We start from the raw sequence: 25,191 nt of genomic DNA, 5'->3' as shown, positions 1-25,191 counted from the left end.
TTGCCATTATGGTCCTCCATCTTCTTGTCACATGGCTATGTCTCATGCTTGCAACTCAGCTAGTTCCATACTGCTGCCTGGGGGTTAAAAGTAGCTCCTGTGATTGGAAATATTAAAGACCATGGTCCTAGGGTATTCACTCAGCAATACAATCAGCACTGAGTGCTATAGGCGAGAAACTGTGTACTATCACAGTTGTAGCTTCATGTGAAATTAATGTGCCCCAGACCTCAGCAAAAAAAAAATCCCGAACATTTCAAGTGTCAATAGGTTAACAATTGGGCCTTTAAAAGTAGCTAATCTGCTATTATAGGTGGTCTTGCTGAAGATTCCCCATTAAGCTTCGGAGGGACCCCAAGAGTTTCTGGAACTCATTTTGAGAATTATTGACATATTTAATACTGGGCTTCCTATCACTGTACAAAATAGCTTTTAAAGATGTGGTGTAACATTTTCTGCCTCATGATATAAATGCTTCTTTTTGGTATTCTAAGAACTGGTGGTTGTGGATTGCCAGAAGTGAAAGCCCATATGTATGAATTTGCTATTGCAGTTCTCTGTATTCTACCAGAGACATGAACGTCTGTTTTCAGTATTGCCTAATCTCACTAATCAATGTTGACTGTAAAATGATGGCAGAGGTCCTAGTTTAGTAATGAACCTTCTATGAATCATTAGCACTGATAACCTGGAACAATTCATAACAGACAGGGACAGAGAAGAGTATTTAATATATTGTGAATGAGGAATGAATCTGTTAAATTACTTCCTGATTATTTGGAAAGATGAGTCTGCTCTATGTCATAAACGCTGCCTGATTGTCAGAAGTTAAAATTTTAATTATTTTCATGATCTGAATGATTACAGAGAGCAAGATGCTGGTGCTAGGTAGAGTTTTTGGAGGGCAGTAATACTAACTGTTCCTTTTTTCCTATTTCAAATCGTGTCACCTGAAGGCATTTTATAAGTAGACTGATGATGTTTCTATCATACGCAAAGCTGCCTTCTATCCAGACCATTGATCTATCAAGGTCATTGTGGTCTACTCTAACCTTCTGGGTCTCTCCAAGTTCTCTGGTAGATCATTTGCATCATGAACTATCTGATGGCTGCGGTTTAAACCTGGGACCTTCTGTAGGTTCTTTTCCTCTGAGCCGCAATCTCTTCCCACCATGGAAATTATCTGGGGTAATTCACTGGCTTGCTGACCTTTTTTAAAAAAAAAGTGTTGTGATTCAATTGTTTTTTTAAAATAAACTCATGCTAAAATGTGTTCTTTTTCAGTGGAATAAAAAACTACATAGGGTGTTATTAATGTTCTTAAAATGCAGGTTTGTTTGAAGTATCATTTTCAAAAACAGATTTGGAAACTTTCTAAAACCTGTTTTGTCATGCATTCTCCTCCAGATACACACTGTTTCCAAACCTGACCCAAAAGAGTAAAGTGTCTGAAGAAAAACAGCTCCAAGGCTAGCAACAGAGTGATGAAGACAAACTTTTTATTTTCTTTAGTCTAAAACTATGTAGCTGCCATGAGGTTTACCTTTGAGTCATGCTTTTGCTGGATATCTGGCAAAATCAGAAGGATTGCCTTGCTGGATTGGACCAAACTCCCACGGTGTTTTGAATTTTAGTTCCAGCAATTGCCAGCTAGTAGCATCTAGAAAGCTCATGAAACAGGGCATTAAGGGGATCAGCTCTGCCTATCATTATCTCTCAGAACCCAGTACTTGAAGTCAAAGGTATCTTTTAGCCATCTGTATAGTACTGTGTTTTGAGGAGGTGAAGTCTCCGTTGGTTTGGCTGAGCTGGAGGGATACAGAGAATGTCAATAGTTACTTTACTTCTTCAGTGACCAAAACTGTTTGCAGTCCAGCTTCTGTAAGGTTAGGGAAAAATTTTGGCTGGAATTAAAACCTTAAAGCAGGGGTGGGCAATTATTTTTTCCATGGGGCCCCATAAGAAACAGAAAATATTGTGGAGGGCCGGGCCAAAAGGCAGGGGGGTGAGGGGCTTTTGAAAGCCCCGCAGAAGCCGGCAGCCAAGGCAACCGGCTTCTGCGGGGCTTTCAAAGACGCCTCGCTCCCACACGGCAGGGGGGCCAATCAGGGTCATCCGGCGGGCCGGATGTGGCCCGCGGGCCGTATAATGCCCAGGTCTGCCTTAAAGGGATCCTAAGGACAGCAAGCAGGAACTTTACACGCCAGCATGAGAAGTGCAAAGAGGTCTTGGGAGGTAGGGGTCCCCAGTCTTGTGCCTGTGAGCATCGTGTCTCCTGCCAGTTCATTTCCTGACACCCATCAGGTGTTTTTAGAAAGTGGGTGGGGCCAGGTAGAATTTGAACATTGTGCAGATTAAAAAAAAATTCTGTCAGCAGCTTCCACCACAGCAAAAGCATCTTTACTGTGTGAATGAAGATAAATTGTATTTATGCAAGAAAATATTTTGAAATATATTAATTTTATAAAGGCATCCTCTTAAGCACAGCTTCTGCCTGCAAGGTTGAAGCTTCTGCTAGACCTCACTCCCTGACATCTTGTCATGGGCTCCCTCTTCTACAGCAGCCATTTTGTGGTTGCACCCACCACTGTGAGTCAAAATTCCAAAGGTGCCCGCAGGCTCAAAAAGGTTGGGGACCCTTGAACTATGTGGTACTCCAATTCCTTCAGGGTACATTGCATGAAGCAATTGGGCACATTACTGTGGAATCATCCTGATGTAATTTGTTGACTGTATGCATCCACTCCTGACTAATAGCGGCTAATGAAATCTTTCCTCCATGAAAAATCCTTGTACAGCTGGATCTTACTTGTTGTCGTCACCAAATCTAGTACTGCCTTTTTGGTAGTGCTTGAATCTGGTGTCAACCTGTTTAATTGAGTGACCTGGAATTTGTATTATATAAGAGGAAAAGAAATCAGTTTCAAGTTATGTGGGAGAGCTATCCCAGAAACCATGGAGCATGACATCTTTGTTTTCATAGTAGCAAAAGCTGTTGTAATAAGATCTAGAACAATAATATAAGCTAGAGATTCATCGGTGCCTCTGTCATGGAATCAGTGATTCCCTTCTCTCATAACATGAGACAACTTTGATTCACACATTGATTGGCAATATGTCTTTATCACAATTGACATAACGGAATTTACTGAACAGAATGTGGTTATGGTTGGCTCTGATGGTTTTTGTGATGGGCAGGAGGCTGTCTTTCCCCGAAAGGCAAAAACCAGCCACTCAGATGAGCCCATAGAAGTACGACTCTAGAATCCAGTCACCTTCAAGAAGGAGGATGAGATGTTGGAACACAGGAGAAAAAGGAGTTGAGCTCTGCCTCCGGAAGAGAGCAGTGATAGCTCAGGTTTGACTCAGAAGAAAGAGCAGGTGGAGCGAAGGGTAGCTCTGCCTGGTCGTGTGGCAGAGCGATTTAGCTCTATCTCTGGGAGAGAAGAGAGTGCTCAATTGTTAGGCCTGTCTCTGTGATGAGCAGAATTTATACAATGTAGTGAGTCTGATTCTGGAGGAAGGGCAGGCTGGTGTGGTGGAATCCTCTGTGTGAGAGAGGATCCAACCTAGTGGTTCATCAACAAAAGTCTGTTGTGCCTGAAAAGCATTGTAGAAAAGTCTGATGTCACGATCAATTTAAATGTTTGTGCATCAGCTGGGTTTCTGTTTTGTCCACCTGGAGATCCACGCTGCTGGTTTGTTCCTTTAAAATCAACCTATAAATAAATAACTCTTCTTAGTTGTTTATATAGTTATCCAGCCTCAGTGATCTTAATAATCTCCTTGTGCACTACAAACCTTCCCTCACAGCAGTGAACCCAAAAGCCTACATACTCCCTATCTGTAGAACATCTGGAAACTGAATGGAAGGTTTATAATTCAAAAGGAAATTAGACCCCAAAAATCTAAGGAGGCTATGTCCAGCCTCTCAATTGAGAAAAAAGGACTTGTCACATTTTAAAATGGGATTTAGGCAAATTTGTGGAGAATTGGTTCATCAGTGACTACTAAATGTGACTGCTAAATAGAATCTCCTGTTTCAGAGGCAGTATGCCTCTGAAAAGATGTCACCAGAGGGCAAACTGCAAGGAAGGGCTGTTGTGACTTCATCCCCAGCATGTGGATTTTTTGGCCATATTGGCTAAAAATAGAGGCCCTAGCAATTAAATTGGGTAAAATAATTAATGATATGATGGAGATGTTATTGGAGGTGAGGGATTATAAATAGTATATAAATAGTATGTAGATGTTAGCTTGAAATCAGGCATCTTATTTTGTCAGTCAGTTGTACAAGTAGCTTGCTTGATTTGCCCACTTGTCAAATTTACGTGAAGTTTCCCCTCCCTCTTGAGGAAAATGACTCAATATAAATATGCCAAGAGTCTGACCATTGCCTGACTCATCTAGGGAAACTGAGCTAAAGAGCGAAATTGGTCTTAATCATTTCTCGAAATGAGAAATCCACTCCATCGATTTGATGCTTTCAAAATCTGTGAAGATGATCTGGCCTGTTGCTTTTTTCTTTTAAAGTGTCCTTCCCAGTCAAAGACTTTTGTGAATGCTGGATGGGCTGAATTGGTATTTTGAACACTTGCAATCGACACATGGCAATCCTCACATGATTTGCTATTAGTCTAAAGGAATTAACGAGATCACCAGTAATGACATATCCAATGTGGCAATGTCACAGCTAGGTACCACCAGAACCTTATGCTAGTTTAGCTGATACCTCTAGAGTTAGGTACTTTCCCCTTACATTAGCCACTTGTTTTGTTCAGGCTTATAGCTTTTATTGCATGTTATTTCTTTACTAGAACTGGAAATAATGGGATCAAATTAATTCAAATTGGTAGGCCTTGAACTGTTGCATTCCTTTTCTCCCTTTCTATGGAGCCTAGGTCAACAGTATGGCAAGGATTACCTTTTACCATCTTCAACAGACTAGGCAGCTGGCCCCCCTGCTTATCCTGCCCTTTCTAAGCCACTGTGATCCATGCGACTGTCACCCCATGACAGCCTCAAAGACCAGTGAAAAGTTATTTGGTATATCATAGGGCGGGGTGGTGGTGAGTGTCTCGTGCACACCTTTACATGTGGATGGGGCATAGTGCTCTGCCCAGTATTGGTCAAACGTTTTTACTTTGTATAGCACAACATGCTTGCCATGTTGCTCAGTGCACCTGCTCCTTTCCAAAGCTAGCAAAAAAGAGTGTGTCCTGCTTGGTTTTCCTGCGGCTGCTGTTGATCCACCAATCAAAAGCATTGCCTTTTGGGGAGGGGGGGAAGAGCCAATCAGAATGCAGCACCCTGGGGATGTTTGAGCATGCGTGGCTGCCTCTGTGTTGTAAAAACAAAAAAAGCTCATGTGAAAGAAATCGGAGCATTTCCTCCCAGTCACCCATACAAAGGGAAAAACCTGGATAAAATAGCCCTGGATTTTTGAATACCAAATGTAACCCAGTATTATTATGCTGTGCAGAAGCGGCCTTCAAAGGAAAGTGGGGGATAAAAACCCTTCTCGTGGCCAAAATGCCCTGTGAAATGCTGATCCTGGCACATCAACAAACCTCAGCAGAAAAGCATGACCCAGACCATTTGGGACTGTTGTTGGTGGACTTTTTAAGACTGCTGGGAAAGAGATCAAGTGTCACCATAAATGTCTGACTGGATCCTAGCCATTGAGTCCCCATCCAACCCTTTAATCCAGAGAACTGGGTTTGATTCTCCACTCTTCCACATGAGCAGCAGACCCTTATCTGGTGAATCAGATTTGTTCCCCATTTCTGCTAGGTCAGTGGTTCCCAACCTTCCTAATGCCTCGACCCTTTAATACAGTTCCTCATGTTGTGGTGACCCCCAACCCTAACATTTATCCATTTTACAGATGGAGAACACTGATGCAGATAGTCTTAGGTGACCGCTGTGAAAGGGCCATTCGACCCCCAAAGGGGTCCCGACCCCCAGGTTGAGAACCACTGTGCTAGGTGATTTTGCTCAAGTCACAGTTCTTCGTTACTCTCACATCCCTGCCTGCCTCAAAAGATGTCTGTTGTGGGGAGAGGAAGGGAAAGGAGTTTGTAAGCCACTTTGAATCTCCTTACAGGAGAGAAAGGGAGGTATAAATCCAAACACTTCTTCGGTATTTTTCCTTGAACTGTCCACAGATTTTCTTTGAAGACAGCGCATTGATGTTGCTGAGCCCTCAGTTGAAGTTAAAGGGGGAATCTTTGAAATATTTCATAAAGTATTTCTTGTGTAAATGCACAGTGATTGAAGGATCGAGTTTGGAGTTTGTATGTACAACTCATCATTCTTCTATGCTCAGTTTCTTTCTTTGACCGTATTGCCAAGTACTGTTCTTTTAAACTCAGCCAGACTGTTCTTTTTTTAACTCTGCCAAGTTATTTGTAGCTTGGGAGGTGGGGTGAATTGTACTTACTAGCTTCATGCAATTTGATTTTGTCTGGATGTAAGTTACAAATAGAATAGAAGCTCATTTACAAAAATTACACTTTTATGCAATTGAGTATGACAGTATGTTTGTTTATTGGCAGACTGGCTGACTGCAATGAAGAAATTGACAGGAAGCTTTCACAATTTGAGAATTCAGGTCTCGACTCTCATCTGATAGAATTAAGTAGACTGGCCAGAAACAGTGAATTAGATAATAAGATAATAGCAACATGAATATAAATGATTATTAGAAAAGAAGCCCAGAAGAAACCCTGACATTTCACACTGTTGTAGCTGGCTGAGAGATGGAAAGAAATTCCACACAATATTGGCTAATTATTCCTCAACATACAAAAAAGGGACGGAAATTCAGATCATGACTTAGGAAATCTATTTGAAACAAGTTTTAGAATTGATCAGGATCATACAGTCTACCATAGTTTTCAGATTCAGTTTTCAGAGGCTGCAGATCAGTTCAAGATCTTCAGTGTAACAAAACTCGGGGGGAGTGGGGGACATGCTGCCTTCTGAGAACTTTTTGAAAAATCTCTGCTCACAAATCAACCATTTTGCATGTTTTGGCTGTTGTTTACCATCTATAAATGCTGTAGCAACATCTGTAAGGAACGAGAGATGAACATTGTCGTTCCTGTGTTCTGTGAAAGTAAAACAAGGAATTCCTTCCCAATTAGCCCATTCCTGTATTGCATTCTCCCTGTTAATTGAATGAGCTAGAACAGGGGTCGGGAACCTTTTAGACTCAAAGAGCCATTTGGACCCATTTTCCCTGGAAAAGAAAATTCATGGAGCCGCACCCTTGGGGGGGGCGGGGGGAGATTCCCCACGTAAGCCAGTGGTGGCCTGGCGGCAGCCGACACCACTTTCTTCTCTCCCCCCCTACCTAGCGGGGGGGGGGGGCGCGGACAGTGGCGCGGCGGCCGCTTTCATGTGGCCCCGCACAACACCTTCCTGGGCACCATCATACGGAAATTCGAAGGGCAAAGTAAGTTGGCTTTCCCCCTACCTTCCCCCACCCCTTTGGTGCAGGTTTAGCGCTTCACAGAAACTCTCCCCCCTCCAAGTTCAGCCAAGTGCTTTCGGACAAGGGAGGTTCCGGGGTGACCCCCACCCCCACCCGCCAGCACATCAGACAGCTTAACTCCATCTACCTTCCCCAGGGGTGGGGGGTGGGGGCAATCTCTCGTGAGGCAGAACATACACAAGGAGCGCTTATGCAACCTCCTATCATGCCACGGAACTGTTGTCTTGGTCAGGATGGGAGGGAGGGAGGGAGTGGGTGGGTGGGGGAGATCCTAATTTGCCTCTGGGTGATGCCAAGGATCTGCCTCCTCTCTTACCTGGCCCTTAAACTTGACCAGTTCAAACAATCCGTTCGAGGGGGGGCGGACGGACGGCGGCGCGGCGCGCCCTCTGTGCGGGGGGGGGGGTGTGGAGCGAAGCAGCCAGCGGAGATGGCTTTCTCTCCCCTCTGCGGCGGCGCCTTTCTCTCCCCCCTCTGCGCGGGGGGGGGGGCGGACGGACGGCGGCGCAGAAGGGTCGATGCCGCTTTTTTCTCTCTCCCCCTCTGCTTGGGCCGGACGGCGGGCGGCGGAAGGGCAGCGCCACTTTCTCTCCCTCCTCTGCTTGCTTGGCGGCGTGAATGGACGGCGGCGCGGAAGGGCCGACGCCACTTTTTTCTCTCCCTCCTCTGCGCGGGGGGGGGGGGGCGGACGGACGGCGGCGCGGAAGGGCCGACGGCACTTTTTTCTCTCCCTCCTCTGCGCGGGGGGGGGGGCGGGCGGACGGACGGCGGCGCGGAAGGGCCGACGCCGCTTTTTTCTCTCCCCTGTCTCTGCGCGGGGGGGCGGACGGACAGACGGACGGCGGCGCGGCACTGGCCGACGCCGCTTTTTTCTCTCCCCCCTCTGTGCGGGGGGGCGGGAAGGGGGCGGATTCCCCACGCTGCCCAGGAAGGGGCCGGGAGCCGCACCACAGGCTCGAAAGAGCCGTTTGCGGCTCGCGAGCCGCGGGTTCCCGACCCCTGAGCTAGAACAATTGACTGAACTGAATACCGCCTTTGGGGACCAACCTACAGGATTTAGGAAAAGCACAAGTACAGTTGCCAGAACTTTGTACTAAGACTTTTCAGTATGATTGTAAATCTGTGGAACAGTTATATACAGCCTTTGCCAATCTAGGAGTAGTGAATAAAATTATGACGTACCAGTGACTGATGCAGTTTAGCCTTTTAAGTAACTCTGTATTGTTCTATGTATTGTCTATATCAGGGGTAGGGAACCTGCGGCTCTCCAGATGTTCAGGAACTACAATTCCCATCAGCCTCTGTCAGCATGGCCAATTGGCCATGCTGGTAGGGGCTGATGGGAATTGTAGTTCCTGAACATCTGGAGAGCCGCAGGTTCCCTACCCCTGGTCTATATTGTTCTGTTTAGTGTGGAGCAGCAGTGGCGTAGGAGGTTAAGAGCTCATGTATCTAATCTGGAGGAACCGGGTTTGATTCCCAGCTCTGCCGCCTGAGCTGTGGAGGCTTATTTGGGGAATTCAGATTAGCCTGTACACTCCCACACACGGCAGCTGGGTGACGGGCTAGTCACAGCTTCTCGGAGCTCTCTCAGATCCACCTACCTCACAGGGTGTTTGTTGTGAGGGGGGAAGGGCAAGGAGATTGTAAGCCCTTTTGAGTCTCCTACAGGTGAGAAAGGGGGGATATAAATCCAAACTCTTCTTCTACTCTTCTTCTTATCAGAATTAAGCTTAATTTGAAGGTCATCTTACACTGGAAGTTTTGATTTGCCCAAAATGTTTACCATTTGACTCTGTTTTTCAATTTATTTGTTAACAATGGTACTATGGTTTAAAAAGATTATGTTACTGTCCTTTACGGATTGTAGATGGAAGACATGATTTTATTGTTGAGGGTGAAAGTAGGGGTGAGACTGAGGGATTAGGTGGTGCTATGTAAACGAGCAGTTCATGGTTAAGGACTAAAAACCACAGCCTGCTTTTGATGTCCCTTCCACAAAAGGCTTCTTGATGGTCAGGCTATCATAATTTCACAACTCCAGTTAGTTGATGCTAGGATTCTCAGAAAAGGATACTGGGCTTGTTGCCTTTAGAGTTTGAGATCCTTCCAGATAGCAAAGTTGGTGATTTAGGTTCCCTCTGCTGTTAAAGTATTCGCAGCAAACATTTCCTATAACCGATGTATGGGGAAAGATTTAGGGATCTATAGAAACAGATCAACTTGAAGTTGTAGAAGACAAAATATTGAGGTCAGAGATCTTAAAATCCCACTGCAAACACCAGCAGCATATGTAAGAGTTTGAAATTTTCTGATTTTAAATACCAGCCATTTTAAAATGTGGAGGGCAGAGTGAAATGAAATGCCGAACAAATGGGTTCTGTATTGCTGGAAATGAGCCTAAGGGAGCAGCTCTGCCATTGCTGCAGTTTTGTTTCTCTTCTTCCTGCCAAATTCACTTCCCTTCCTGTGTTGTTTGAACAGAGAAAAATAAAATCATGCTTTGGATAGAGAAGAGAGATACAACTTCCCTACAAAAGCAGTTGTGCTGACTCTACAGTTGTGTTCTGTAACCAGTCTCCCGCAGTTTCAATGTTGCTGAACCTTTTCTAATATCACAGGAGACCAGCCAATGCACTGGAAGCTTAAATGGGGCTAATGTGCTGACTATTGCAGGATGCATCCCTGCTTCAGGTGTTGCACACGAGTATTACAGTGACCTTCCCCAGGAGGTAAAAAACATAAAGAGAAAAATACTATGGCATGTGAGTACCATCTACTCTATTTGTACTCTGCTTTTCCTCCAAGGAGTTCTAGATGATGTTTGCTTTAATGTCACAAACCAAGTAGAAAACAGGTATGTTCGGTACATTAAGGCTGAATGGGAAGGTGGACCGATAAATTAATAAAGAAATAATCTGCGTACCACCACCCTCCACCTTATTATAACTGTGATGATCGCCTTTAAGCTTGGCAAAGAAAAGTTACTTTGCTTCTGTGGAGGTTTATGCAAATACTTCATCAGAAGTAGAGGTTCTTTCCATCGCATTGGATGTTTTTAGTATATCATGCTTTAGTAGACCAAACTAAAAAGAGTGAACGGGTTTAAGATATCCTGTGCAATTAATAGACTGCTTCTTTCCATTTTAGCTCACTTTTCTCCCTTCAGTTTCTTATGTTTATTTATGTAATATTCCGGCATTTATGGTTGACTGCCTCTAACTGTGGGAGCAAGAATGTATAATTTGTGTTTTCTTTTGCCTCTGGAGTGTCTTTCCATGGCATATTTACAAATCTTGTGTTTGTGTTGAGTTCTTTCATTCAGGCTTTTTTTGTCTGTGTGAACTCTGTTCTGGTAATTTATGAGATGTATTGCCAATAGTTAAATGTAATTCTAATTTGCTTGCAGTTAATTTTCTAGAACGTTTTTATTCTCTTGCTTTTGAACCCAAAGCATGGTGTTGAGTCACAACCAACTCATGGTGACTCCATGAAGTTCCATCTCATAGGGTTTTCGAGGCAAGAGATGATCAGAGGTGGTTCTGCATAACAGCCCATGTCTTTCTCAGTGGCCTCCCATCCAAGTACTGATCCTTTCTTCCATTCTCTGGTGAGATCAGGCTAGTATGGGTTGTTAGACCTGCTCTTGCTTTTAATTCTTGAAAAAAATGTGCTTGCATTGTGTGACTATAGTTTTAGGAGGATAATTTGCATACATTTAAATAATTTTAAGTTGGAAGAAGAGCATGATACATTTTTGTGTCTACAACGTGCCACTGTTGAAAGTATCAAACTCTATAAAGAGTGGACCATTTAAATCATCTTTTGGTGGAGTTAACTTGAGCTCTGGCTCTTGTGTCCACTTGGTAGAGCACATTAAGAGAAGTTAAGACTGCGAATAAAAAAAACCCTTTCCTTGATTACTTTTTCCAAAATAAACAGTGCAGAGCAGACTAGGGATATTGGAAAAGGTGGTGAAAAGGTGGAAAAGAGATCACTGCCACATCCTGCATTCTAGCTAGGATGACTGCCTCTTTCACAGAAAATACAGTTGCAAATGTTAATTCGTAATGGTTTAAGTAAAGCAAATTAAGTACAATTTAAATTCACGGCTGAACTTTAAAAAGTCCTCAACCAGCCATCTAAAAACAGGGGAAAGCACCTCTCTCTCCAGCTTAACTGCACTGTAATCTTTATTTTAAATTCAGATTTTTTTTCTCCATTACAAGTTTTTCAGTTTAGGGTTTATCTTGGCAAAAAGAGGGTAGTTGACTTTAAAAATTATTATTATTTATAGCTTTTCCTTCCTTGGAAGAGTTTGGATTTGCTTATAACTGGGTTCCCAGCAACCCACCTTCCTGGCAGTGCTCATGTATAGACTTGCTTAACTTGTCTAGTAGCCTTCCTGTGCTTGCCTTCAGACCTGGTTTGGACTAGAGGTGACTCTCTTGCTCAGACCCTTTCTCTTAGAACTATTCTTGCACTAGCCACTGATTTACAGGGGCAGACAGGATTTGCCCTGGCAGAGTTACCGCTTTCATGCATGGCTTGTGCCTCTGAAACAATATCCTTCATCCACATGTCATGGATTAGAGGGGTAACCTTGCAGAGAAGAAATTGTTATTGCCACTTAAAACATATAATCCATGGGAGATAGGAATTCCCATCACTGATTGAACTAGATTTCAGAAGAACTAATTCTGTGTTTGATTAAATATGTCATTGTTGCAGCTGCCCTAAACCCCCCTGATTTACCTCCCTACCAGCACAGGAGCATATCCTTTAAAGAAAATACATGTTTAGAACAATTCAGTTGATGGTGGGGCATTGCTGTGTGAGAGAGGAAAGCCTGCTGGTATTTGTTATGCTACTTTTATTTTAAAGAGATTCACATCTTTTCATGAGGTATGAATCTCACGAAGTGAGTACGCTGAGGAGCAGTCAGTTTTTGAAGAAGAGCAAAACTGTGTGGAACAACCAACCACTCATAGCTTTCTGTTCCATACATGCTGGTTGGTGAAGATTCAGAGAGCAAAAGCCAGAGAAAAGAGATGGATCCATTAATGAATATCATGACAGATGGTATTGCTCTTGCATTGTACGGGACAGAGGAAAGAGTTAAAAGGATGGATACGGGTGACAAGAAGGAAGCCTAGGCTCATTTGCCAAGCAAATCAGTTCAAAATATAATTACGGCCACCAAGAGTCTATTTTCACGGTGTTTAACACCACTGACTAGCTCCTGAGAAGCTCTTCCCAATGTTGACAAACCACACAGTAGGGAGTAATGTTTAATTACTTTACCACAGGTGTAGTTCAAATACCTGCACTGTTTGTAAGTTAGCTTTAGCTGTCCTTAGTTATGTGACCCTGGCAATGCAGAATGGTGCTGAAATAGAATGAGAATCTCTTTTTGTAAGTACAGTAAACATTTTGTATCACAGTTTTTCAAGCCATTAAAATTTGGTCAGGGTTAGCCTCTTCTGCGTAGCATTGTTCTGATTTCTTTAGTCTGCAACAGATGAACATTTTTTTACTTCTAAGATCTTCATCCCTTCGACAGTCTCCCAACAATTAGATTGCAGGTTTACTCTATTCAATTGCTGTGGCCAGTTTTGATCTGTAGGGCTACCTGAATGTGAGAGACACATGGAGATAAAAGTATGGGGTCTGGTGGTAATTCAAAATAACATTATTAGTCTGGCTAATTTGCCTGATTCTATAAAGTGCAGTGGTAGATTCTTAAAATTGGTATTGGAGTATTGCCTGTAATTTTTCTTTTGTTGTTCCTAGGAAGTGGTCTAAAACAGCTCTAGAACGTGTTTGACTTCTTGCAAAGTTCAGGTGTGTCTCTAGGGCCTGTTAATTACATGTTTCTCAACAAAGTTAAGGAGAGGGTAGCTCTAACTGCTTTTCCTTTTGAATCTTAACCACAATTGCTTGTGCTTCTTGTAAAAATATATGCAATGGCATCTTCCTCCTAGGGCATCTTCCCTCAAGAACTTCCTGAAAACTGAGTTAGTTTCTAAACTAGGTGAGTGGAGTAAAATTTAGACTTAGACACATGCCCTATATTTTCCTCAGAATGGTTTCCATAGTAAATTACGTCATCCATTTCGAGAAAAGGTTTGGAGCTAGGCATGAACTGGTTAACTATTTTTTTTCCTTCTGGGCTGGCAGCAAAAATAAAATTAGAATCCTTGAGAGAAAATAGATTGAAACATCCGGCCTGTATGGTTAACCAGCAATAGTGTGTGTCATTTTGATAATGGCATGTTGAGGGAGGGAAGGAGTATGGATTGCCAGAGCGCTTGCAAAGAATTTATTTTAGAGCATTTGTCTGGCCTTTTCATGCAGTTTGCCAAAAATACTCATACAATTTAAATAAACAATTTAAATGAATAAAAATAATGTAACTGAAAGGGGGGGGGACGGGGACATCAGTTGAACACAGAGGCGTAGCTGAGCCAAACTGCGCCCAGAGCTCATTCTATATTTTCCGCCCCCCCACATGGCCCCCCGCGACGCCCTCCTTCCCCCCTTCCCACACTTACCTTAGTTCCTTCCCTTTTTCTAGAACTTTTTCAGGCTGCAAAAGGCCTGTTCACAGTAAAAACGGCCTGATGGGAACTATACTTCCCAGGAGAACTTGTGAGCCCCAAGGTAATTTAGGCTGAGAATGTGTGACTGGTCCAAGGTCACCCAGCAAACTTCTATGGGAATTTGGATCTGAGTCTTCCTAGCCCAACAGTGTAAAACTGGATCTTCGTCATGATTTTTATGGACTGTTTACACGTTACGGGTGGTTTCATTATTCATAGTCCTTTCTATAGGCTTGGTTTCAGTTCATGTAAATAAGCAATATACATGTATGTTCCTGCTTTGGTGCATATTAATGTATGCCTACAAAAGTTTTGGTACAGCAGAAAAATGTAATACCTTCTTAAAAACCCATTAACCAATTGGGTCATGAGCAAATTTAAAATGCTTTTTTCCAGGACAGGACTAGAGCTGGCCCTCTTGTTTAATTTTAATGCTGCACACTTAGGGCTGGTGTTAGCCTCCTTTAGTGCAGTGAACAGCTGCATTCCACTGCATGGCCTGAAGTCTCATGGAAGTAAATAGGTTTTAGGCCTGTAGAACTGTGCAGGGGATTTGGAACAACACATAGCATTAGATTATGGTATTTCTCAAAGCTGCGCTCCTGCTTCTGTATTCATTTCTCCTCTTGACCTGACCTAGTTTTTGAATCATCTCCCAAATGATTCAAAGTCAATTAAAGTTTGGCTGTTGTCGCTTATTAATAATTTTTCATTAGTGGAGGTTTTCTGCCCCCCTCTCCTAAGTTTATATGGGGCAACATATTTTTTGAGCAAATTGTAGAGCACCTCTGGGTTCTTGAAAACAAAGACATGCATATAGTTCTTTTGACCTGCTGTAGAAGTAAATTTTTGTATGGCTGAATCTTAATCTGTGAGTAGCTACTATCACATGAATAAAGAACAGAGGGGAATTCTGACTCCTTTTTCTTGACTTTATTGCAGTCTTGAGTGGCAGAAAATGAGACAAATAAATACATGAGTGGAAACTTCTTTTTCTTTACTGTGATTCCCTGTTTGCTTGTCTGTATTTATTTTAAGGAACTATTGGTAAAATTTACCTCTGTATTAGATAACTTTTGTAATTAAAACATGTCTCTACATTAGGGTTGAGCATTTGATTGGTTAGAAAGGACTGAGTCAAGTATTACTTGCTAAATTTAGAATATCAGAGAGGCAGATATTTTAATCACCAGCAGGTTTGATACTTGTGATAAACAACAGCAACAAATTAGTTAATGATTACTATGATACAGTGAAATTAAAACCGATAGGTTTTAGAACATTGTAAGTGAATTATTATACATTTTTGACAGTGATTTTAAAATGTGAATGATTAACCAAACAGAATACCCATGTCAACCTACCGTTACCAATTTAAAAATAAAGACATTAAACTCATAAATAAAGTGAAGTAATTGCAATTCTGAGTGTATGTTTGTTTTAAGAGTGTGAAGCAGTTCATGAGAAGGATTATAGGCAACTCCATCCTATGACCTTCTCTCATTGCACACTTACACATACTTTTGTATCACACATTTAAGATTCAGGCAGCCTACCATGTTAAATCTAAACAAAAGTGAAAGCCAATCCTAGGGGCCAATTCATTCTAAGTCAATGACAGGCTATTATCTGCCTTGAACAATTACAGTTCTATATAGTATATACCATTTAACAGTATTCTAGCTGTTCGGGGCATCCAGTACTGTTCATCCAGATCTGTTTTTCTACATTCTCCAGCATTTAACAAACCTCACACTGCAGTGAGAACCCGCTGATTATTTTAGATGGCATTTTACAGCCCATGTCAACTTCTGTAGCTTTCACTGATAACACCCTGTGAGACAATGTCACAAGCATTTTTTAAAAATCCAAGTGTGACATTTTGCTTGTCTTTTGATTGAAACAGTAGAATCAAAACTCACTGCAATATGAAATGTCAACATTATAAGAGAGATGAATGAATGGTGACTGGTAAAATGTTCTCATTATATTGCTTATTAGGTGACAGCAGTCTGATACTTCAAGAAGCTTAAAACACCACTGTAGAGGTAGCAGCTTATTTTTCTATTGTATTGTCATTATTGATTAGGGCAGGGGAGAAGGTTCTTGCCTGCTAGATTTGCAGTACCAGTATGACAAAGTCTTCTACTATTTGGCTATCTGCTAACATTGTAAGCTTCCGCAGACTGGATTGTAGAAAAAAATGACCTGCATGAAGTAGCCCTTCAGCATTGAGAAAGCTCACAGCTTTGTGAATCTAGATAAGTTTTTGCTTTCTTTATACTGCAGGAATCTTGTCTATGCAACTACGAATCACCAAATGTTCAGAAGGCTTCTGATGACATTAGCGCCAGTTCTGAGAGCTAGTTACCGGGGTGTGTGTGTGTGTGTGTGTGTCATTTTTCAGTCCTTTGAGTGCTGTTGGTTGTTCATGCATCCTGTGGCGATGCTTTGCTTCATGTAACTTTGGAAAGAAACAATAATTGTGGCTTCCTTTAATAGCAGGAAGGAAGGTGGACGTTTCAGTTACAGGAACTGAGGCACTAGTGGAGTGTTTGGCTGGCAGTGAGAATTCTGGCTGCTTTGTGTGGTTATCTACGGCTAGTTGGTTTTGGTTGCAGCTGCTGCAGGCACCTGAAATTTGCTTTCCAGGGTGCTGTACCCTGTTAGTATGAGTCTTGCCCTTGTTGAACATCTGGTTATCAGAAAGCAAAATTTTACATACTGTCTACTTGAATGAGGCCCACGGTAGAATGATGTGTTGTCTGTTTATGTCAGCAAAGGAGATTGGACTGTTCTACATCTGACCTGAAAGTAGGCAATTAATACAAACAGCCCAATTTGGGGGCGGGGGGGGTTTGATTCATGGCAGCTGGGCACAGCATCACCACGCTGCTTCCAAAGAGGTGTTTGGCAGTACAGCCACCAAGAAAATAAGGGAAAACACATTGGCTGGTGAAAAGCCTCATTGAGGGTGACCACTTTTGCCACCCTTTTTGGTAGCTTAAGGGCGAATTCCCACTTCCTCCTTGGCACGGTTTCGGGCCACTTACTAACACGGTTTCATCGACGTCCTCCCCATGACTTCTGTGGCAGCAACCGTTTCTGACGCTCGTTCGCCCTGTTAATCTGCATTCTGGCAGAACCTGGATGCAAGTGGTTCAGGCCCCGTTATCACAGTTTACGGCTGTTCCGAGGGGAGGAACAAGGTTTGGAACCTGGAGTTGTTCCCCGCCCCAGAGCGTGACGTACATTTCGCGCAGCCAATCAGATTGATTTGACCCTTGCGCAGTCTACTTCCGGGTTGATGGAACTATCACGTTTCTGAGCATGTGCAATACAAGTAAACGGTCGCCTGGTAACCGATTTAATGGTAAAACTTTCAGAAAATAGTTGCTTTACTGTAAATGACAAGTATTCATAGTGGTTGCACTTCAGCGTTTGCACAGGTTTTTTAATGGGTAAAAATGGGTAGTGTTTCTGAAGTGGCTAACAGGTCCCGCCCAACTGAACACCGACCAATCAGATTAGGGCAATGAAGCGCGATCACATGGCTGTGGGAATTGCAACAATGCCTGCACCCGGGAGTGTCTGCTGTGTGCTCGCTGTGGTGGGGAGGGAAAAACTGCGATGAGGAGAACACGGATTCACAAGGAACAGGTTTGGATCCGCTTGCAATTTCAAGTGGGGATTCGCCCATAGTCTATGCCTGGAAAAGGGGGCATTCCCAGGCTGAAAGGTCACTGGAAGCCAACTAATGTCAGTCCCTCCCTCGGGAATGCCCTCAAACACCCCCCTCCATGTTGGTGCGGGCTCCTGCAGCAGAGGGCACTGGCACACCTGGCAGCTTCTGAGTTCAGGCACCACGCAGTTGTGCCCTACCAATGTCATAACAGCCACTCTGCCACCACGTTTGCCCCTGTTGCCAGCAGAGTCCACACCCATGTTGGCGTAACCCTGTCCCACTTTCAAGGCTTCATTTGCCCTCCCCTTTTGGACTGCACTTACATTGCCATCGTGGTTCAACCTGAAGTAAAGAAGAAAGCACACCACTAATTGACACTTCATAAACTGCCACAAAATGACTACTGCAGGAGGTGGAGCCAGCCACAAAATAGCTGCCACAGTGAAGATGCTTTTGCTGTGGTGGCAGATGCTGCCAAAACAGAATTTTAAAAAATCTGCACAGCCAATCAGAGTCCTTGCGTGGCAAAACATCCCACCTGACCCTGCCCACTTTCTGTAAACACTTAGCAAGAGCTAGGAAAGGTGTCCATAGGTAAACATTTTAGACTGGTTAGCAGCACTGCTCCCTGATGATGGTTTATGCAGAGGCCATGTTTTTAGCTGCCACACATGTGCGTATCTCATCTGGGAAGCAACATGTAAAGCTGTGATTTCTTCCATTGGTGTTGCATCATCCTCTTTTTAACTTTTATTACAACTTGTACTAAAAACAACAACCACCCAGTTGCAGTTGGGCAAAGATGTCTCTCCCAAATATTGTGTAATATGTTGAGTCCTGTGAGCGAACTTTTCGCCACTACCTAATGAGAGAGTTGCTTACTGTTACGTGCAAAGCCAAGCACATTTAGTAATAAAACCTGGAAAAATTCCATGTCATAATCCAGTTTATAGAACACATGAAGTTGCCTTATATTAGCCCTGTTCACAAGTTACAGTGGGTACATGTCCAGTTCACACACAGTGTGCACATGTGTGCAGAAACTTTGGGGTGGAAAAGGAAGTGGAAATTTGAATCGAGTCATGCCTTTCGATAGGAAATTTTTGACTGTAGAAACAGGCATGTGGGAAGTGATTGTGGTTGTTTATTAGGGCAAGAACTGGGCGTGCTGAGGGTGCAGCTTTACATCAAACGATTCCCAACCCAGCATTGATCTAGAAAAAAGGTTCTAGGACTGCCCTGAGCAACAGGAGGTGGAGAACTCCTGCTAATTCCATGTCTTTCCCAGCAGCCTCTTCTAGGCCCCTGATCCCTCTGTTTGTTTGAAAAATTGAAAATTGTGTGGCTTTTTCATGCAAAGCATGTGCTGAACTACCCAACCGTTTTTGCTTTAAAAACTTTCACAAGTGTGTATTTTGCCTCTTATGATGTTCCCTTTGACCTGTCTGGGTGGGATGCCAAATAAAACTGTTTCCAATACTTGTTCTCTTTTGGGGGACACAACGCTCAGGTGTTATGCTAAAAATGTACATGCTGTAGAGTTAATTCTTTCGCCTCTTTAATTCTGTTCAGGTGCAAAAGATAAGACAACTTTAGCTGTTGCTGAATGTGGGAGGGAAGAGACATCTTTTGAGTTATAAATAACAACTTGATAGAAACCAAATGCTCAGAAAAATCCAAGGAAGTTTATATATAATGGATGAAATGCATGCCTGCGCATTTGAACAGCTCTGTTCTTTTGGCCTACTGCTTTAAAGAACGTTCCCTTTGCAGAGGAAAGATAGAAACATTTGGATGACATAGTGCCGGTCATTGTACTGTCATTCATTACAATAGTTTACCACATTATACATATTTTTAAATTATGATTGTAATTGCACACACCTGTGCAGTTAAGGAAGAGTAATTCTTCATAGCTCCAGACGCCTGCCTATACGCATGAACGATCTGTAAAATGCAAGCTGTGCATGGGTGTTCAACCTAGTGGCATTAAAACCAGGGAGAAATTTTATATTGATTTTAGTAGGAGGTCTCTTTTTTGCACATTGTGTTCATGGGGAGTTTGGACTGTGTCCGATGGTGCTCATCTGAAGTGCAAAACTTTGCACTTGCACAACTTTGACGGATTTTTCCATTCTGTAGCTGTAGCCTGTTCTTTTTCTAGTGGTCTCCTGAAATCTCAATATTAGCTTGGGGAAGGGGGCTCTCTCTGTGTGCAGAAGACTGGAAGGATGTGTTCTGCCAGCGATTCTCTGTGAGCCCCTCCAAGACATTGAGGGGTAGGGGAATCCATCATTATTGCACAGACCATGCTGGTTCTGTCATGGTATTTTGTTTGCAGCTATAGGCACTCTTGATGCTTCTAAGAATCCTTCCTTCTTGTAGGCCAGGAAACCCTTTGAGGGACCACTCCCCCTGTCCTCTGAGTACTGGTATTCCTATCTACCTCTTTCTGACAACTCTTAGGGTTTCCTCTCCAAAGGTCTTTCAGTTACTGAATGTCCTTTGTGGAAGCTCCAGGCTTGCTCGGGATCCTCTGACCAGCCAGAATAGTCTTGTTCCTACTCCCTCTATCATATCCAGATGGGCTTCAATCTCTCCTTCTCTGTGCGTCTTAGCTGATCTCAAGTCCTTTCCTTTATGGATGAAGACCTATCCTCCGGTGTAATGCTCACCCCAGCATTATGAATAGGGGTAGACTGAAGGATATTAGGGTGAACCACTGGCAGCTATTCCCTGTTGTCACCCACAGGAGTCTGCCAACTCCAACTATTCAGGGTTTATGCCACCAAAGCCGCCTCAGGCATCTGGCCATCTGTAGTCCTTCTCTCTTCGGGGGGGGGGGGGGGGGATGCTGGGGTTTCATCTGGACCTTCCAAGTTCTGTTCTGTGGATCATATCTAGTAGAATCAAGGGTTCTGACTCCTGAGGTTCTGCACCGACGCAGATGAGTGTAAAGAGGTTCACAGGAAGCTCAAAAATTGATCTTGGTTGGATTTGTTTCCTGTGTCACTGAATGGATTAGACTGTTCAATGCTAACTTGTAATTTAGTTCCATTTCTTAACACTACTTGTATTTCATTATCTTTAAAACATAAGCTAGTCTCCCTTTTGTAGAACAAAGGCAATTCATCTTGCAGTTTTTTCTTCTTGTGAAGGTAGCCATTTGAGCCACCAAGCAAATGTTCTGTATCAATCTCAAAACCAGGGAGATGTTGCAATAAATTGTCTCTGGGTGACTTCTTTCCTTTTTTCCCCTCAAATTCCTTTTTACAGACATTCTATTCATGTAGGAAAGTCATCAAATTTGAAACAGCCCTGAGTCTAGCAATTAGATAGCATTCAGATGGAACGGCATAGCGGGAGCGCACCAGTCCTAATTACCTGCCACGGCAAACAGTTGTACCAAGATATCTTTTAATTGGAAGGGGAGCTGGAACTGCATGGTGGTATTGGCTTCTTCCTATAATTAGAAATCTCACCATAACGATCAAACCAAGAGTATAGCTGAGCAAAGAGCCAGTTTCCTGCTTGACTGCCTTCCTTCCAAAGATGGTGAATCTTTGCCCTGCTGTTGTTTTTGTGAAGCAGCCTCATAGCTGCCAGGAATGGCATATCGAGTCTTGCGCGACAGATGGCCTGTGTGTGTATGTAACCAGTCTAACAAAATAATAATGCTCATTCAGTGACACTCTGTGCATTATGTAATGCTGAGCAGCCATGTTAGGGGTAGTTAAGATGTGGAAATGTTTTGTCGAAGGCTTTCACTGCCGGAATCACTGGGGTGCTGTCTGGTTTCCGGGCTGTATGGCCGTGTTCTAGCAGCATTCTCTCCTGACGTTTTGCCTGCATCTGTGGCTGGCAACTTCAGAGGATCTTCAGATCCTCTGAAGATGCCAGCCACAGATGCAGGTGAAACATCAGGAGAGAATGCTGCTAGAACACGGCCATACAGCCCGTAAACCAGACAGCATACCTGTGGAAATGTTGTTGTTGCATATGGTATTTATTCAGCCTTTGGCTGAGAGTGTAGTTTTTGATTCAGAGTTAACCCTGTGAGGGAATTTTTTCCCCCCATCAAACGCGGAGAAGCCTGACTCATGGTGATTCAAGATTATTTTGTTTGTCTGTAGTAAGTCTGTGTCTATGTGTTGCTTTAAGTGGTCTGTGTAAGTCAGATACAGTAAATTAAGGACCATTTCTGAGCAAAACCCTTTCCATTTTTTGTACTCCAAGGCACAGTTGAATTGGCTTAGGAGATTTGTAAAGCATGAGATGCGTGCTTATCCAATCTCATTTCAGGTGTGAACAGCTAACACTTCTTAATTCAGCTTGAGAGAGACTTAATGGCATTTTACCATAGTTCATTTTGAACAGAGAAAATCTCTTCTTGGGCTCTTAACTCAGTTTATGATATTAATGTTAGGAATCTGCATTTGACATCATATCTGCATTCAAACTGATTATTTATTGAGTGTGTCATCGAAATATGTATTGCAGTGCCCTCCTGTGCACCTTCTGGCCTTGGTTTGCACCAAGCCGTACAAGATCTTAACTTTTTGCAATCTGATATCAGTGTCAGAATTCATCACTCAGCATCCGGCATTTGAGTCCTGAGATAAACACCCCCAGAATGCAATACCAGGTGTGACTGAATTGGAGTCCCTCTCCAACTTTTGTGGTTTTGGTCTTGCTAAATGGAGAGGTTGTTCTTTTATAAATTAATTTTGCTGTTGTTTCAGGGCAAATAAGATGTTATATGAAGATATTGGAAACATGATCCTGGCAGTTCATTTTTAATCTGGAAAACTGCTTCTGGAGGCATATTCAGGATTAGAAGAATGGCTTGGAATGCAGAGGTTTTCAGACTTTGGCAGATTCCGCACGGGCCAAAAACAGCGCCCCAGGGATGGTAAAAACGCCAATCCTGGGGGCACTGTTTGCACGGCTGTTGCCTCCACAACGAGGCAGCGCCATGCTTTCCCCCACACACACACATTGGGGCGGAAACGGTGGGAAACAGTGTTTCCCTGCTGGCACCGTGCAAACGGCACCAGGTTGGAGGTGCCACTTTTTGGCGCTTCTGTTTTGTTTCCCCACACTTACCTTCTCTCTCTGCGGAGCTCTGCAGGGACAGGGAGGCACGCCCACGCTGCCCTTCGACCCTGCAGGGAGAGAAGGTAAGTGTGGGGAAACAAAATGGAGGTGCCTCCACGGACCACGGCCGCTCTGGGGCCGCTTGCACTTCAGCGTGCGAACAGCCCCAGAGCTCCACTGGCATCATGTATGCTGGTGGGAAGCCACTGTAGTGGCCCGTGTGGAATCTGCCTTTCCCTGCCTGAGTGCCATTTGCCCCCTTTCCACCAAAGGAGCTCCAAATGTCAGCATGGCAATTCTTGGAGCCATCGGGTGGAAAAGAAGTTGGGAGGGGTGAATTTACAGGAATGACTGGCACAAGAGTTGCCAACCTCCAGGTGGGACTTAACAATTTTACAACTGGCTAAAAAGATCAGTTCTCCTGGATAAAATGGCAGCTTTGGAGGTCAAACTACATGGCATTATAGCCTGCTGAAGCTTCCCTCCTCCCCAAACTGCGCCTCCTCCAGCAGGCTGCACCCCAAATCTCCAGGAATTTTCCCATATGGAGCTGGCAACCCTATTGAACAGCTGTTGTTTCTTCCTTTCCCGTTGATTCAAGGTATCTATGTGTGAATGTAATCTCTAATTTTACTCTCAATAGTCAAAAACGAAATAAGATTCCAATTAACTTTTTTTCTTCCTGAGAGAAGATTGTGTAGGAAATCTGGCTGGGTCTCAGTTGAAGAGAAAATTCACAGTAGAACAGACATAGGGATTAGCAGCACTTCCATCCTGAAAAATTTCCACCACAGAAGAGCCATAAATAAACATTGCTATATTTATCCCAGTTACCTGTATCATCAGAGACAAGAAATCTGCCCTGGACCATTTTGCTTTCAGTCAGGACACCTCTGATCTTGGATCAGCAGGGATTGGTTTTGCTGGTTATCTAAACAGTTGGTTGCACATTTTTCTTTTTAGACTTGCCTCATTTGCACTTGAAGAGAAACCCTCTATGAAGTTATATACTTTAAAGGGTAATTTATTTGTTACTTAGAACATTTTAACATTCTGGAAACCTGCTATGGATTTGCGCTCCAGCTTCTTATTTTCCCATGGTTTCTCCTTGCATGAGGTGATCAGATCTGCTTCAGCTCATTTGTGGGTCTTTTGGGCAGTAGCCAAGTTTCTCGGGAAGTGAGGAAGACCCTGAGACCTTGGCCCTGGCAGTGTTCAGGAAATGATGCTTTTTTTCCAGAAGTATATTTGAGCAGAGTCGGATTAAGACCTTTAGAGGCCTAAGCACAGAAAAGATTCTGGTTCCCCTATATACTTTATATGTACCGGTAATTCAAAATAAAAGCAATAGTAACCTGCACAAAATATATATTCGAACGAATAAATATTATTGACATGAAACAAAATACCTATTCTGTGACTTTCTTGCTTCGAAGATATATAGCATTCTAACGTACATGCATCAACGATGGAATATTTACTATTGCTTCCTTATAACTGTATTTAAACTACAAAAAATTTTCCCTGCATTTTTAATTGTCAAATCTTTGATCATATCCTCAAAATTAATCTGATGTAACAAATCTGCTTCAATACTTAGCAGAGATAAGGAGACAAAAAACCTCTATGGGGCTGTCTTTACTTGAAGCCCGAGGCATGTGCTTATTTTGTTTAATGGTTAATCTCGGGCTGCATTTGAGAGACACTAGTATTTCTTTTATAATGGCAGTTCTGTTGCATGTTTTTGAAAGTTACATTAAAATCCATTATGGTTTTAAATGTTGGTTGACTGTCCTCAAATTTGTCTGCTTTTTGATTATGAGTTGCTTTCAGTCCCTTTTAGTCCCAATTGGCCATGTTGGCAGGGGATGATGGGAATTGTAGTCCTTAACATCTGGAGTGCCAAAGGTTCACCACCACGGCGATAGGGGCTTGAAGTACCCCAGTTGCCAGATCTCAGTTGGATACCATAAAAAGAGATAAATTGGCCATGCATAAGCATGAATAAATATCAAAAGTTGGAAGTACTCAAGTTGCCAGATGTTCAGCTGGATGCTGCATCAGGAGATAACCTGGTCACATGTGAACATCAAATAGATATCAGTAGTAGTGTTAACCCATGCAAGTTAAACACTTTCGACCTTAGTCTTCTTCAGCCATAACAATTCTGCAGAAACCACATTACAATGCCAGTAAAAATACATTATACATAAAGTAACTTCATAAACTAAATAAATTCACATAATTCATACTTCGGTATACAGAAGATATCAAGGCATCTTGCCCAAAAAATATAACTAAGAAGACGA

At 43.0% G+C, this 25,191-nt stretch overlaps 1 protein-coding gene across 13 annotated transcripts in view; it reads left to right on the top strand.

The window, feature by feature from the left end:
* Positions 1-25,191, top strand: part of INPP4A (inositol polyphosphate-4-phosphatase type I A) — a 93,848-nt gene that overhangs the window by 3,730 nt on the left and 64,927 nt on the right. Inside the window, exon 1 of one of the 13 annotated variants that reach the window (XM_048493192.1) lies at positions 10,245-10,263. The exons of the other annotated variants lie outside the window; for them this stretch is intronic. The gene's annotated coding sequence lies outside the window, so the exon portion shown is untranslated. Of the gene's footprint in view, positions 1-10,244; positions 10,264-25,191 lie in introns of those variants that run through there. 13 annotated transcript variants of the gene reach the window in all.

Source organism: Sphaerodactylus townsendi, linkage group LG04, assembly GCF_021028975.2.
Source record: "Sphaerodactylus townsendi isolate TG3544 linkage group LG04, MPM_Stown_v2.3, whole genome shotgun sequence".
Taxonomy (NCBI): domain Eukaryota; kingdom Metazoa; phylum Chordata; class Lepidosauria; order Squamata; family Sphaerodactylidae; genus Sphaerodactylus; species Sphaerodactylus townsendi.
The sequence above is the reverse complement of the archived record's forward strand: the minus strand, read 5'-3'. Positions and strand labels throughout refer to the sequence as shown.